Source organism: Rhineura floridana, chromosome 7 (genome assembly GCF_030035675.1).
Source record: "Rhineura floridana isolate rRhiFlo1 chromosome 7, rRhiFlo1.hap2, whole genome shotgun sequence".
NCBI classification, from domain to species: Eukaryota; Metazoa; Chordata; class Lepidosauria; order Squamata; family Rhineuridae; genus Rhineura; species Rhineura floridana.
Genome location: NC_084486.1, coordinates 110,066,155 through 110,083,339, shown reverse-complemented (window position 1 = coordinate 110,083,339; position 17,185 = coordinate 110,066,155). Strand labels below are relative to the sequence as shown.

The following is a 17,185-nucleotide window of genomic DNA, read 5'->3' as shown; positions in this document are numbered from 1 at the left end:
ATTGTAGCAAGTCTCAGGATGATTCCTGGTATCTGTTATCAAACTTGAAATTAATACTAAGCCGTGGTTAAATTTTAATTAGCCATATCAATAATATAATACTAATACTTAGTCGCCTACGGCCATACTACCCTGAACAAGCCTGATCTTGTCTGATCTCGGAACCTAAACAGGGTCAGGCCTGGTTAGTACTTGGATGAGAGACCGCCTGGGAATACCAGGTGCCATAGGCTTAGAGGAAGGCAATGGTAGACCACCTCTGAATACCTCTTACCATGAAAACGCTATGAATACATCCAGAGGATTCATAGGGTCGCCATAAGTCGTGGTCAACTTGAAGGCATATAACAAGAACAATACTTAGTCTGTGACCAAGTGTCTAATTATACTAATGCTGTTAGATGTTCATATGTTTTAAAAAATTATGCTCTTGAAGATTGACAGGGCCTCAGCTTGTTTTGATGTAGTAGTGTACTGTTTTATTTACGAAGGTAGCTCATCAAGTTTTATTCTTTTGAAGAGCTCTTGTGACGTTAATTGCTTCTCACTGATTCAGGTCACAGCAATTGCATTTATGTTTTAAGGACCAAAGTATGAATGTATTGGTGGCAGTGGTGTACATTTCATATAAGAATGGATCAAATACTAAATAGTTAGTTTCCTATTATAGAATTGGTATTTGCCCCCTACCTTGGACTTGCTTACGTATCTCCTAAAGTGGTTCTTTAGGATGTTTATTATCTTTGAAACTTTTAGAAGGGTTTTACAAGGCCAACAGCTGCACACCTCGGCTGCAATGAAGTCCAGTAGCTGGTGTGTGTGTGAATGTTTATTTATTATTACGTTTATAGCCCCCTTTTCCTCCAAGGATCTGAAGGTAGCATGTATGGCCCTTCCCTTCCCCATTTTATCCTCACAACAACCCTGTGAGATAGATTAGGCTAAGAGATGATGACTGGCCTAAGATCACCCACTGAAACCTTCCAGGATTCTAGGCTGTTGCTGTGGATTGATCCAGTGGTTCCCAAATGGTTCCCCCCCCCATGGACCTCCACCTGAAAGGTGCTGAAGGTCTTGGTGGACCACTTAATTATTTTTCTGCCTCTTGTAGCAATTGTTATGTGCTGTACTAGATGCTGTATGATTTTTATTTATAATTTTAATGCTTCTTTTGTTTCATATTTATTTATTATTAATTGAATTTCTATGCCACCCTTCCTCCCGAAGGAGCCCAGGGTGGCAAACACATCAACAAAACAAAAAGCATTCTAAAAACAGGTACAGTTAAAAACATTATTTCATACAGTGATCTCTGCATTGCTATGTTGTCACAAAGTCTGTCATGGGCACAGATCACCTTAAAAAGTGGTTCCCCTTCAAAGTGCGTTTTGGGACCACATTGCACAGTTGGGTTTATATGTACCTTGAGGCATATTTGCACAATCAAGATTCTGAGGCTGATATTCTGAAGTAGCATCTCCTTTCTCTGTGACAGGAATTCCATGGTGCTTCAGCCGTACCTATTACCCCCTTAGTGACTTTCTTTGGTTATTCACAGGTCACTGTGCTTCTTTTTGGGAATGCAAACTCCCTTGACTACAGGTTAAGAACAAGCAACATCTTGTTGCTGCTGCTGTTTGCATGACCCCTTATCTTAGGGTAGAAGTCCTCCTGCTGGGAGGAAGGGCGGGATATAAATAAAATAATAAATAATAAGTGAGGGGAGCGCTGCCGGATAAGGCTAAAGTCCCACCTAGTCCAGTCTCCTGTTCTCATGGTGGCCAACCAGATATCTTTAGGAAGCATTCTCCCTACTTGTGATTCTGAGCAACTGGTATTCAATGGTATACTGTCTCTGGTACAGGAGATAGAACATGGGCATCAAGACACAAGAGTTCCTGCTTGGGATTGTTGACTCTCATTTCATGTGAGCACATCTGAAATGGACTTCATAAGAAAAGGCTTTTCTGTTTGCCTGGGCTTTATTTTTATTTTTTAAAAAATCCTTTAAATGTTTTACAGTCTGTGCCTCTCAGTTTTAAATTGAGTTCTAATTGTGTTTTAGTTTTTTAATTAATTTGTTATAATTTATTATTTTGAAGTGTGTGTCTTTTTCCCCACTGCTTTACTTTGTGAGCTGCCCAGGGAACTCTTCTTATGGGTTGGCTATATAAATGCAGTAAATTAATGAATTAACCTAGGGCAATTGATTGTGTAAGTGTATCTTGTATAATATGCTAAGAGTGTAAAGTGAAATACAATACCTTCTAAACTAGAAAGCAAACCATTTATTTACAGCAGCCTGGCAAACAATTATTTGGGGATAGTGGCTTGGCCTCCCCTTGCTTTTAATCTCCCAAGTGCCGTTTGCTCCTTCTTTGGGTAGAACAGAGAGATGCACCTGCCATAACACTGCAGTAGGAGCAGAATGGCAGTGGATAGGCACTGGAGTGTTATTTGTCATTTCAAGAAGATTGGCACTTCCTGAGAATTGGATTCTAGTCATCAAATTACTTGTAAGCTTCAAATTACTTTATGCCATTCTTTAAATAAAACTATAGCAGAGTAAGTGTTTAGAGAATTGCAACAGTTATATTAGAGGTTATCATTGGAATCAGCTGGCAGAGTATGGCACCATTAATTTTAAGGGCATCAAAGTGGATCTCCAATTGCTGTAGAAAACCTGTTGCAAATGGGGCCCTACTAAGAACAGTGAAATAAAGATTAGAAATGGCAGACAGTCTTGTGACCATTTGTTTTGATTGTGAACACACACATAGATTTTGTTAATATTTTATATACTTTCTTTTTTAATGGGAGGAAACTAATTCAGTGGAGCAAATTTATCCAGGTTGAGCACTGGTTTTCTTCTACCTTATGTGACTCTGGCAGTGTCAAATATTTTGGCACTTTCTAATCTCTGTGTCACTCTATAACAGGATTCCCTTAAGTTCATTCTGCCTTAGCAAGTGAAGGTCACATAGCACACTCTTCCTTTCAATCGCCATCTGGTAGTTTATTATTAGCAGTACTGTGGAAAACAGAAATTAGAAACACAGGACCAAAACAGTCTTTGCATGTTCAGCCATTTTGCTCCACCAAATGGAGCCATTTCTCCTCAGGTGGCACGAGGATGCAGATTCCACATTTTAGTAGGTATAACAGGTGGTGTTACTGACAGACCTATATAACAACAAGAGTATATATGCTAAGCTTATCTTAGAATATTGAATGCCCCTTGTATTAATAGAACTACATTTCTTAAGCTTCTACAAATCTGCAGTATTTCATTATAAGTAAGACTAGATGGGACTCAATCCTTAAGATCAGTTTGTACCTTTATTTCTTTTATTCTTATGAGAACTTGCGAAAAGTGCTAATGCATATAGAATTACTGATTTATCTGACTAACAGTGCAATCCTAAACATGTCTATTTGGGAGCAAGTTTCATGGAGTTCAATGGGATGTACTTTCAGGCAAACGTGCATAAGATTGCAGCCTAAGTTCTATTGAATAATGAACCCATTGGGAATTGTTGATAGCATTTTGGGGGGTCAGTTTTTCAACAAAAATGCAGTGTTTAGAGAATATGCATGCCCAGAACTGTGAGAATCATAGGTTCCGATTTTTGCCAGGAGAAACTAAGAAATGTTATGTTGAGGACACAAGTTTTTTTTACAGCTGGAACAATTTTATTGTATACTAGTGTGATGCCCACTAAATGAAAGTGAATATATATAAAAACATAGCCATAAAGATGGGCTATAGGTGAGTGCCTGACCCATCTTCCCTTTCCTGGTCCCAGCAGCCTTTGGCTTACCTTTATTGTCTTTGTCCCCTGTTTACTGGCTCCTTTCCTAGGTTCTAAACCTGTTGTAGCCAAGATTCCCTTGGCACTTGCTTCCTCCATGCCTCATGCCTTAGATGCTCTGCTTTTCCATACCCCCTTCCTCCAGCTCCCTTAACTCTTCTTCTGACCCTTTATTTCAAGCCCCCAACTCACTTCCATTTTTCCCTTAGTCCTACTCTGTCACAGTCCATCCTGAAGTCTATGGGGAGCCCTGTTCTCCTTAATCTTGGAGCTTCAGAGGTGGGCAGAGATTGTTCTGGCAGTTTTGCAGTAATCTCTCCGGTTCAAAGGAAAGAAGCCTTTCTCCTTTCCTTCACCCTTTCTGCACTTTCTTCTCCTAGATAACATTGCACTATCTTGTTCCCTCAGGTCCTTAGCACCTGTCATAACTCACCCCCAGGCCTTTTCTGCCCTATAGTACTGTAGGATGGTGTGTGCAAATCGATGTGAGGAGAGGGATGACCTTGGCTGGTGATATCACAAAGGCACTGAAGGCTGCTTTCTGCCTTGGCTGTTTCTAAGGAGGAGGAACACATAAGAGGTTCACCTATAACCTTCCTCTCAGCATTCTGTTCTGTCTCTTGCTCACACCAGCAAAGCAGTTCAGAAGGAGAAAGTGGACAGCTAGACATAGATGTATGGGAATTCATTCTCTACAGTTGTGAGACACTCTGCCCAAGTTCTCAGTTTCTGTATGACACTCACTTTGTGTACTGAATGTTGGTCGTTTTAGCATCACAGATTCATTTTAACTGCAAAGGAAACTGTTGAAGAAAATGTTCTAATCCATATGGCTCCTATTAAACTAAACTGACATGTATGTATGCATGAGTGTGATTTGTAACTTATGAAGAGTCAGTCCTTTACAAAAAAAAGCATGTATAGAGCATCTCTTACACATTCAAAATCCAGTGTTTTGAATTCATTTCTGTTACTTGTGCTGTGAAGTGTAAATAAATAAACTACTTGTTCTGCTGAAGGTTATTGCTTGAGAAACTCAAGAAATTACATATTTAGAAGTGGGGAAATGTGGGAAGTAGGGAAAGAAATCATGGTTATTGTTGCAAGAGATGTCTTCTTCCAGCTTCAACCCCCTTTCTTTGTGGAAAAGGTGTATGATAGAGGGGCTGCCACCTAATTAGGAAAACAACATATGGATGTGTTTTTCCACTGTGCTTGCTTATATACTGTAACCACTTAATTGCTGTAGTTTTTTTGGTATATTTATAGGAAAAGGTGATATTCCAGGAGACAGAATCATCAGAAGGTACTTAGCTATCAAAGTAAAGAATTCACAGTTTATGTTCTCTTGCTCATTTTCATTCCTTACTTATTTGAATTTCTCACAAGAAGTAGGAGTCAAATCCAAAACCATTGTAACAATTTCCAGAATGTGCAATGCTGAGGCTCAGATGACTGCAATTGCACCCTCTGCTTGAAAGACAGTCCATACTAATGCCAGATGTGTGGGCTAGGTATAGTTGATCTGTGGTGAAAAATGCACTTTGCATACCCTCAGAGGTGCTCTTCTTTAATAGTATTTCGCTCTGGTAATAAAAAACAATCCCTGGTTTTATCCTTGGGAACATTCCCATATTGTAAACTGGAGCTGACCCAGGGAAGGGAAAATATGCACAAGTGGCAAAAGTATAATTGCTTCAACCATGCAGTCCAAAAAGAAAGTCCATACTCTGCAGTCGTTTCCATTCCTATTGCTCTCTGAACTCATTCTGGACTGCTTGATCCTGACTCCCATAGGCAGAAATCTATGGGGAAGGATTGTAGCTTGGTGGGTGAGCACATATTTTGTATATAGAAGGTCCCAGGTCCAGTCCTTGGCATCTTCAGGTTGTTGTTGTTAAGTGCCTTCAAGTCGATTATGACTTATGGCGACCCTATGAATCCAATAGCATCTGTTATAAACCACCCTGTTCAGATCTTGTAAGTTCAGGTCTGTGGCTTCCTTTATGAAATCAGTCCCTCTGTTGTTTGGCCTTCCTCTTTTTCTACTTTTTACCCCAGCATTATTGTCTTTTCTAGTGAATCAGGGCTGGAAAAATCCCTTTGCCAAAACCCAGAACCACTGCCAATCTGTGTAGACAGTTACTGAGCTTGATGGACCAATGGTTTGACTTGGTATAAGGCAGCAGCTTATGTTTCCTAGACCTTAAAGGATGATGTCCAGAAATCATTGATAATCCAATCCATCCACGCCAAGATATTTACCTCTGGCTCATGCATACTTGTTTCTTTGCTTAGCTCATTAACCTGTAATCTGCCTTGCTGTAGTTGTTTGTTTTTCGTTGGAACTTTGGTTCCTAGCACCATCAAGAGTGAATGCAAATCTTTCACTATTTAATAGGAGTTTTTATCTTTTTTTCTTTAAATATATGTATATGAAAAGTAAACCTGGAAAAGCTACCTGGTGTCAAACTATTTGGAAAGTTTCTGCTTGTTTATTATTATTACATACCCTTTGGGTTTTGTGTCTGTATGTGGAATTTCCCTCTTTGGTGAAAACAGTTGGGGCTTATTACGCCTCGCCCTGAGGAAAATTTAGATGGTCCATCCTACAATTTCAAAGGACTTCCAAGTCCTGTATGTCTACAGTGAATGATTTGCTGCTTGACGGTGTTACGAATTAACAATTTATTTGTTTATTTACTGTATTTTATCCCTCTTTACAGACAGTGATTGTCTCCCAAAGTGTGTCACATCAATAAAAGAGTGATTGAGAGAAGGAGGCTCTACCATCAGGTTTACAGACTAAAAAGGCAAGATGCACAAGGGAAGGGAAGCGGAGTGCTTCAAGATGTGAATAAAGTGGTGAACTACAAGCAGGCATTTCTATCCAGGTCAGACCAGGCTGGTCTTCCCTTGTGATGTTTCTGTTTGAGTAGTAGCTGGAGCCTCGTGTTCCTTTTGGCCAGTGCACGGGGCCAGAGTGTCCTTTTCCTGATGTTTCTGCAGTCCCAGGGCAACTGGCAGGTGGAGTTGAGTGTTCACTCAGCCAGGGAGGGGGTGGAAGCAAATTCCCTGCAGCCACTCCCTTCTTTGGCTAAAGGAAGAAAGAAAAAAGGAAAGAAAGAAAAAAGGCCAGGGAAGAAGAGAAGGCAGCAGTGTATTTCAGAAGCACTTTCCTTCCAGTTGAGGCTTTTGAGGGTGGATGCTTGAGTTGCAGAGTACCCCCTTTATGACTCTTGTCCCCAAGCTCTCTGGAATTCTCAGAGAACTTGGGAGGGGAGAGGTTAGGGGTAATCACAAATTATTTTCAAAGACAGGGCAGAAGAAACATGAGGGGGGAAATACTTAAGTAGCATAAAAGGAACTATTGTCATATTCAGGCTTCCAACCCAACCTATGCCCTATCAAATAGAGAATTCTTGGCAAGGAATACTTTGGAAAATGAACAGAAGCATGGCTTTGGGAAGAGGAAGCAAAGGGGAAGCATCTATATCTATATGCTAACTAAGAGTTCTATAGCCTCTCCAGGAACGTGAGTTGGTATTTTACTTAAACAGTGATACATCAACACATCCTCCAGGAAAGAAGGTCCTTTCAACAAAGTCTTTTTGGGTGGGTGGGTGGGTGGTGCACACTCTCACATAGTCAGAATGTGGCTCCTTTATACTGAATTGCAGCTGCTGCAGGCAGCTGTCTCATGGCATGGCACTCCTTGCCAGGTGGCGCAGACACCTCTGCAGTAAACAGTGCTTTGGGTGCCTTGGAAGTACTGTTACTGCAGATGCATCTGCTCGAGTGTAGGGGAGGATGGCAGAGAGAGAGAGAGAGAGAGAGAGAGAGAGACCAAGCACAGGATGGTAGCGGTGGCTACCCCTTGCTTGCCTCCTTGAGTGTATGGAGAGGAGAACTGTGCTCAAAGCTTTAGATTGCTATAGCAAGATGCTACATAGATAAAAGAAAAAAGGCAAGGTAGGCATCTCTGAATGAAGGCTTACCTGACCTGTTTGTTTCATTTCAGACATATGTATTGTTAGCTAGGCTTCCCTGACTTAAGAGCAGGAAGATTTAAGATTCTTGGTTTAAGAGCAGGAAGAAGCTAACTTTTCAGTATGAAGTGCAACAGGATAGGGCTCTTAGACCCTCTTGTGGAATAAATCCTATGTCTTACATTATACCGTTCAGATAAGATTCTTCTCTTATACGAATCTTAATATTGGAGCTAAGTATTAGCAATTTTAGGCCGAGTATGTATGTTTGGTGTAGAATCATATTGGTTATGAAGCCTTAAGGCAAAGAACACTGTGTCCTGAATTGTGGGGTCATATGGATGATGGGAAAATGTTGTGATGTATTCTGATAAGAATACTTAACTTTCCACTGCTTCCTGCTCCTTTATTTCATGTTTCGTAAACAGGAGAGAAGCTGCCTTAGGGTGCATTTTGATTTCTGAGCCAGTAAATGTCTAATGCAAGGATAGGGAACCTCAGGCCTGGGGGCCTCATGTGGCCCTCCTGGTATTTCTATCTCTATCTGGCCTTTGGGACACTTCCCAGGTTGCACCATCTCCTGAGCCACATCCCTCACCAGCCCAGCTTCACACCCCAAGTGTTTTTTTCCCTGGCTGGGATGTGTACCTAAACTCTGATAATGCATCTTGCTTGCTGAATGGAGGATAGAGGTGTGTATGTGGAAACTTGCTTACTGTGTAAAGGTAACATTCACATTTAATGTACCGTCCAGTTTTGCCTCTGGCTTCACCTGCAACTAGTATGTGCCCCCCAGAAGGTTGTCCAGAAGGGAATGTGGCCCTCAGGCTGAAAACAGTTCCCCCATCCCTGGTCTAATATAGACATTTCAGGTCAAGAAGTTTTGTTTGGTGAAAGGTAAAGGTGTGAGTGTGTGGTGAAGTTTCTGGGAAGCACTAAGATATTTAGATAGGTAGGACATTCTAAAAATTTTGGGATGTTTTTCTTTACAACTTTAGCTGCAAACTTTGTAAAGTAAAATAAAATTGGGCCTATAAACTAGGATCCACAAATTGTGGCCAGACTTTATGGTTCCCACTGTCCCATTCAAATGATTGTTTCTCTGTGTGTGTTCTTTAATGTTCTGCTGAACTTCAGAATAGGTGGAAGTAGTGTGAAAAAGCTTCCAGCTAACCATTATGTGAGAGGCCTCTGCTCTCCAAAATTCTCTGCATATGCGGGACAACTCAGTGGAGGTGAAGGGGCTCTATCATGCTGGGATTTGGAGCAGGCTACGCCAGAGCTAGTGTTTTGTGATGCTCCTGCCTGTTTCAAAGTTCAGCATGATAAAAGACTTCACCTCTCAGTCCCAATTCCTCTGCCCATGGCAGATGATGCCAGAGAAGGGAGGTCTCATGACCTTCCTGCTTCAAAGTTCGGAACAACATAAGAGGCTTTCCTCAAATCATCTGCAATTCATGGAGAATTTGGGGAAGGGGATCAATGTATACTACAGAGTGTCCCAGGGCAGGTGCTCACCAAAAGACCACAGATGTCTGTGGTGACTGGGTGGGTGGATTTGTGGAGGACTGATTGGGAAATAGAAGGTAAATGTCTATGTAGCTATTCAGAGGTATTCAGGAATAGTTGTTGTGAAAATAAAACTTTACTAGTAAACATGGAGTTACATTTAACATGGTAACTATGTGCGTGGCTGGTTGCAGACTGATTCACACAGTCCCTTCGCTGTGCCCTTATGGGCAAGAGTACAATAAGAAACGAGTGATCATTGAAGCAGTTGGACATTCACATTTCAGAAATCAGATATATTCATCATGATGCCAGGGGCTGTATGAATTGGCCCTGGGAATCCCAAAGAAGAATATTCAGGCACAGGAAAGCCACACACAAAAAGGCTGCCTTTCAATTTGGGGCAACTTGTAATACCAACCCTGAAGGAACATTCTTTGCTTACTCTTCCCCCTCCCCTCCCAGTTTTTTGTTTTTGTTTTACTTTTGTTCAATTCCTGCTTGAAAGTTAATAATCTTACATATGTACTGCTGCAAATTCATATCTGGAGAAGATGTTACCTATCTTTTTGAATTGGATTCCAGCTGCAGAAGAAAGGGTAGAGCTACAGACATTTATTTACTTTTATTTGTTGGTGGCCCAAACGTTTCAATTAGAATGCTTGGGTGCAATCCAGTGAATGTCAGTCATGCCTAAATCCAATTAAAATCCATGGGATTTACCACTCATAACTATGGGCCATGCCTACCTTTCTCTGGATTGTAATTCTAAAGTAATTCTAAAGATTGTAATTCTAAAGCTCAACTCAGCCATGAATCCATTAGGCTTCTAACCGGTAAAATGTAAATGTACTACCTTCAAGTCGATTCCGACTTATGGTGACCCTATGAATAGGGTTTTCATGGTAAGCGCTATTGGTATTCAGAGGGGGTTTACCATTGCCTTCCTTTGAGGCTGAGAGGCAGTGACTGGCCCAAGGTCACCCAGGGAGCTTCATGGGTGTGTGGGGAATTGAACTCTGGTCTCCCAGGTCGTAGTTCAGCACCTTAACCACTACACAACGCTGGTATAATGATCATTTACTAGCGCATATGGTCAGAATTGAAGATGAACTAGCAGCTAGCATCAGAAAGACCCCTTGACTATTACACCAGCTTAATTCTCACAAAGTATCATTTACCTTGTATGAAGATCTTTGAGTTTTATCTTGATGATCCATTGAACGTTTTAGCCGTAAATATCCCTTTAACATAAGGGCATGGCATTTTCCAGTTTGTCAAACTTCTGTTGCCATAGCAAACTATCTAGTTATTTATATAGAGTCCTTTTCCGAAAAGGCCTGTGTGCGCATACGGAAACTTGCAAAGCTACTGCAGATTCTTATGAAAAGAGGATCTTGCTCTCCAAGACTTCAACCCAAAACATTTCACATTACTTTAAAAAAGAACAGTTGAAAGTTGTTTGCAAAATTTAGTGTTCAGCAAAATTCTCAGTGTCCTTTCTAACCCAAGGTCAGGGAACCTGTGACCTCCAGAAGTTTGTTGGATTGCAACTCCCATTGTCGCTGACCCATTTGCCATGCTGGCTGGGGTTGCAGTTGGACGAGAATTGGGAGTTCAACAACATCTGAAGAACCAGAGATTCCCCATTTCTTTTCTCTAGCCACCATAAAAGGCATGGAATATTACCATAATACTGATGCTACAGTCAACAGTTGATGAATATGCATGTGGAACTGGCCTTTCAGGATATAGAACTTTCCATTGTGGGAGTTAAAAAGATTTTGAGACATTGCTTCAAGAATGTAACACAATCCTGTACATGTCTACTCAAAAGTAAATACTACTGAGTTCAATGGGATGTACTCCCAGGCAAGTGGGTATACTACATATTGCCATAGGCTATAGTCCTTTGCACACTTATTTAGGATTAAGTCCCATTAAATTCAATGGGACTTCCAAGCATACATAAATAGAATTGCAATATAAGACAATTTAGGCCACAATCCTATATGCATTTAACCTGAAAATAAGTCCCACTGAACACAGTGGAGTTTACTTTTGAGTAGTTAAGTTAGAAGGTTGTACTATTATCAACTTAAATCAAACTAGTTGGTTTCCACTGAAAAGGCCTGATAGTAGCACACTTCAATGGTTATTTTTCTCTTTCAAGTTATTTTTTTTCCATTCAGTGTCTGTAAGTTGTAGAAATAGGCAATATGTGTAACAGGCAGCAATGGAATTCTGATGTTTAGCATTGTTTGTTACGATTGAAGTAAGCAGAGCAACTGGAGTTGGATGGGGCAGGAAGTAGCTCTCATGATTAGACAAATAACGTTTTCGACTTGCTGAACTGTTGTATCTTTGATGGTTAAAACTGTTTTTTTATAAACAACAAAGTTGTAAGTCACATTGAGGGGACTTTGCCAGAAAATAAAATCTCTCAGTGATGATATGACAGAGGCTTGCTGCATTTTCTGTAGACAACATGGTCCCCTCAAGTTGTTGTTGGGACTACAATTCCCATAATTCCTTACCATGTTGGCTGGGGCTTATGCAAGTTGTAGTCCAACAACAATTGTTGGTTATTGTGTTAGATGTTGGATTTAATGAAGGCTGTCTTGACTCTCAGTTAAAGGGAATTAAGAATGGGAGGGCTCCTGTGGTGTTTTTGTATTAATGCTTAAGGACTATTCTATCTTGCATATGTTGGATACAGATACATTTCTTTGACATGAGATATCTGATTGTGTGAACCCCTTTGTTCTAGTAGTGAGCACTAATAATCTTTATCTATATTCACTAATTGGCAAAAAACCTTGCGGTTTAAGAATGTACCTATAGCCCACAACTATTTCTATCAAACTTTAAAAAGCAGGGAAATTGGGCAGCTATAGTGAATGCACCAGGGGAGCAGGAGATCTGAACTCCTCTCTGAGATATTGGACTGCCCTACAAATTGGTCAAAATGCAAACACCATTTGGGTTGGTCTTTCACAGTCCAATCCACTTCCTGTGTAGCTTGGAAGAATTTGGTAACATGTGCCTCTGAGCATATGGTGAGTGGTGGCAACACCTGCAATCTCCAAAGATAGAGAATTATATTTTTGTATGTTTGTTGGTGTTCTTCTTACTTTGCTTCTTTTCTGTGTTACTACTGTTTGTACAGAGAATCTAAACTAGAACATTTTATTTTCCTCATTATTCATCCCAGAAATCGGTGTCAAATTTATTTTTATTAATTTCAAAGCCTTTTTAGTGGTCAGTGTCATATAATGGTGAAGACAGCCTTTTGTGTTTCAAATTGGAGGTTATGTTCTATTTCTAGTTTGGGTGCTTTAACAGTTGAATCTGAAACTAGTTTGATGTAAAATCAGACTAATTCTAATATGTTGCTACTTCAGCAGTGACTCTAGCTGTTGGGAAAAAGAGGATGCATGTTTTCAGCCTGCTATGTTTAAACCACTTGATTTAAGGCAAGGTAGGCACGGTCAATTAAAAACATAGAGCACACCTAGCATTTTGTTAGAATATATTTCACCTCCCACTGTTTTATCTTGTGCAAATTGACACACTCCTGAGGTCCACTGGAGACTATTCTGCATAAGTCAGTGCCATTATTATGTTTGGAGTTTTTTTAGTGTAAATTTTGCAAAGTGTTGCTGTACTACACATATTCGCAGAAATAGAAACAAAAGAAAATGATTTCCTATAGGAAACTTCACTAAAATTGCAAAGGAAATCAGACATATTCAAAATGACCATCTCAACGATATCAACTGTCTGAATAATGTTGCTTCCTCCCTGCTAAAACAAGATCAACACAGCACGTGTCTTGTTTCTGTTATTTGGGCTGATTGCAGGTGTTGCCACCACTCACCATATGCTCAGAGGCACATGTTACCAAATTCTTCCAAGCTACACAGGAAGTGGATTGGACTGTGAAAGACCAACCCAAATGGTGTTTGCATTTTGACCAATTTGTAGGGCAGTCCAATATCTCAGAGAGGAGTTCAGATCTCCTGCTCCCCTGGTGCATTCACTATAGCTGCCCAATTTCCCTGCTTTTTAAAGTTTGATAGAAATAGCTGTGGGCAATAGGTACATTCTTAAACCGCAAGGTTTTTTGCCAGTTAGTGAATTTCCCTGCTTTTTAATCCAGGAGGTAAGAGATGGGATCCTGTGCAAATTAGCACCAGCAGTAACAGAAATAGTTCAGCAGTGTATTTTAAATGCTATATTACCATCAAGAATGCCTTTATCTTTACAAGAGGGTCATGGGAATAGGAGGCACTGTACTACGGTGGTTCCATTCCTTTCTTTCTGACAGGCATCAACAGGTAGCATTGGGGGAGGAGGTTTCAGACCCTTGGCCTCTCAATTGTGGTGTGCCACAGGGCTCTATCCTCTCTCCCATGCTATTTAATATCTATATGAAGCCGCTGGGGACAATCATCAGGAGATTTGAGCTGCAGTGTCACCAATATGCGGATGACACTCAGCTCTATCTCTCGTTTAAATCTTCACCAGAGTCTGCTGTGGAGACCATGTCCAAGTGCCTGGAATCTGTGAGTGGATGGATGGGAAGGAACAGGCTGAAGTTGAATCCTGATAAGACTGAGGTGCTACTCGTGGGAGACAAGGGAAGGCTGGGAGATGTTGACCTGGTGTTCGACGAGGTGAAATTGCCCCTGAAGGACCAGGTCCGCAGCCTTGGGGTTGTTCTTGATTCCAAGCTGTCCATGGAGGCTCAGATTTCGGCAGTGAGCCGGGCAGCTTGGTATCAATTACACCTCATTCGTAGACTGCAGCCCTACCTTCCTGCTCATCAGCTCCCACTGGTGGTACATGCCCTGGTCACCTCTCGGTTGGATTACTGTAATGCGCTCTACGTGGGGTTACCCTTGAAAACGGTCCGGAAATTACAACTTATACAAAATGCTGCGGCTTGACTACTTACAAACTGTCGCCGCCGGGAACACATCACCCCAGTGTTGTTCGACCTACGCTGGCTCCCAGTTATTTTCTGGGCCCAATTCAAGGTGTTGGTATTAACCTTTAAATCCCTATACGGTCTCGGCCCAGTTTATCTGATGGAGCACCTCCAGCGCCACCAACCATGCCGCCCAAGAAGATCAGCCACACAGGACCTTCTCTCAATCCCGCCAACTAAAACAGCTAGGTTGGCGGGGACAAGAGAGAGGGCATTTTCAGTGGCGGCCCCCACTCTCTGGAACTCCCTCCCGTATGACCTTCGACATGCCCCTTCCCTGAATGTATTCCGCCAAGCTTTGAAGACCTGGCTCTTCAGACAGGCCTTTGGGACTTACGGGGAGGGTTAAATTTTTACAACCAATAGCCTACTACTCTGTACTGGAACTGTTTTATTGTTTTATTGTTATATTGTATTTTATGATGTATTTTATTATGATGTAATGTATTGTTGTTAAATTGTACGTCGCCTAGAGTGGCCATTGGCCAGATAGGCGACCCACAAATTAAATTATTATTATTATTATTATGGCTTAGTGGCAGAGAACATGCTTTGCATGCAAAAGTCCCCTCATTCAATACCCAGCGTCTCCAATTAGGGCTGGGAGAGATCCTTATCTGAAATCTTGTCAGTCAATACTGAGTTAGGGAGTCTATTGTTATAGGAGAAGGCATTAAAAAGGATCTTATTCTCAATGCAGCAGCAAAAAAAGAAGGAGGGGCATGGCTGTGACTATCATGAAGAGACCCTGCACTTTTTAATTTGCTACTGCACTACTGGTCATAAACAGAAAAACCACTTGGCCACCTCATTAGTGTAATACGGTATTACACTAACTGCAAATATTTGATGCCCCTGCATCATCAATGGGTTTAAGGGGGTTGTCCTGAGCACATGGAACCACTGCTGTTGCTTCTATGGCTGTAACGGAGTGAGGTTAAAGATAAGTGAAATGCAAATAGAAAAAACAACAACACAAAAGCCAGTAACACTTTCCTAAATGCAATACCATACCAACCACAAGATTCCTATGAATAAGGCAGAAAACTCCGCATCCCACAACCAGTCAGGATTCATAACCAAAAACCCAAACTAAAAAAATCCTAGCAGCCAGTCAGCCAAGGTCACAGAAATCCCCATGCAGCACAACCTGACCTGGGGACTGCAGTTAACGCAGAATGCTGCAGCACAATTGCTAACATGAGTGAGATCCTAACAGCACATTACACCTCTGCTCTGAAATCGGCATTGGTTGCTGATTTGCTACCAGGCCAAGTTCAAGCTGTGCTTTCCATGTTATGGGTGCCACATAGTACTTCTTCTGCTCTTGTAAGAAATCAGTCCTGTAAAGTGGCAGCACCTATGGTTTGGAACTCCTTGCCTATTGACATTAGGCAGACGCCTCTTTTCAGCACCTGCTAAAATCAGTTTTCTTGAGGCAAGCCTCTCCAGGCATGTAGAAGCTATTGTGTTTTTAAATCTGTTTTTAACTCGGTTTTATTATTTTGAACTTTTTAAAATATCTGTCCTTAACGCTTTTGCCAATAATTTTATTGTTTTAAGTCTTTCTGTAAACACCTTTGAGATTTTTTACACTAAAGCGGTATATAAATGTTGTAAATAAAAATACATCAATAAATGTTGGGGTCACTGTGGCCCTTAAGCCTCTTCCAAATTTTAGGAACCAAGGAATCTTCCTTATACTGACTCAGGCCACTTTGTACCATCTAACTCAGTACTCATGACATGGACTAGCATTGGCTGTCCAGGATTCCAGGCAATAGTCTTTTCCAGGAATTGAATTTTGGACCTTGTATGCAAAGCATACGCCCTAACTATGAGCTACAACCCTCCCTCTGTTTAAAAAAGTATCTTTTAAAAATTTTCTTTGCAATTCACTCTTGAATGCACATCATACCTACAACATTTATTTATAGCACATTCAACACCCATTTGAAGCATGTGAATCCCACCACAGAATCATGGGAATTTTCATTTGTTAAGGGTGGTGAGAACTATAACTGTGAGGGGGAAACTACACTTCCCAGGATTCTTTAGGCAAAGTCATGGGCTTTAAATGTGAATTGGATGTGCTTTAAATGTGTTGATCTACTTAATCAACTTTGCCTGCATGTAAATCGTTTTAATTAATTTTTCAAAATGGAAATGAGCTATAAAGTATACTGGGTGACCATGTGCTACTCACCATCTCTCAGCCTATCCTCCCCTCAAGATGAAAACAACAGAGTACCATGACCACCCCAAGGAAGAAGGGCACACTTAAAATGTAGAGAAAAAATCATCTACAACCATAGTGTGAAATCAAATACTCATTGGGACGCAGTATGAAGAAATATTTATATAAACATGACTATCAAATATGTTTATTAATTACACAATCTGTAATTGATATTTATAGTGCAATCCAATGTTTGTTTACTCAGAAGTATTTACTCAGAAGCAAGTCCCAATGTATTCAATGGGGCTTACTAAACTGGGAAGTGTGCAGAGAACTACAGCCTCAAGTGATAAGGAACTTTTTCTTTCAACAAGCCTTTTAAGCCGAGACCTTATCCCAGTCTGAGTCTGTGTTGGAAATGTTTTAAGCCTTTTCTTTTAAAAAAAATGTTTTTTAAAGGTTTTAAAAAATGTTTTCAAATATGTTTTAATAGATTTTAAAGTCTGTTTTTTATGATGTTTTAAAGTGCTTTTAGTACTTTTGTTTCCTGTCCTGGGCTCCTACTGGGAGGAAGGGCAGGATATAAATCAAATAATAAATAAACTTCATTCACCCAACCCAAAATTCAGAATCATGCCTCTTTAGGCTGTTTTCCAACTGTTTATTCTTGCTTTTTGGTTATTAGATTTTAAAGGGATTTATT

At 40.7% G+C, this 17,185-nt stretch overlaps 1 protein-coding gene and 1 pseudogene across 2 annotated transcripts in view; both read left to right on the top strand.

The window, feature by feature from the left end:
• The window catches only part of IRS1 (insulin receptor substrate 1), a 78,949-nt gene that overhangs the window by 21,603 nt on the left and 40,161 nt on the right, over window positions 1-17,185 (top strand). Inside the window, exon 2 of one of the 2 annotated variants that reach the window (XR_009764071.1) lies at window positions 6,539-6,706. The exons of the other annotated variant lie outside the window; for it this stretch is intronic. The gene's annotated coding sequence lies outside the window, so the exon portion shown is untranslated. The remainder of the gene's footprint in view (window positions 1-6,538; window positions 6,707-17,185) is intronic. 2 annotated transcript variants of the gene reach the window in all.
• On the top strand, window positions 115-233 carry LOC133389745 (5S ribosomal RNA; annotated as a pseudogene).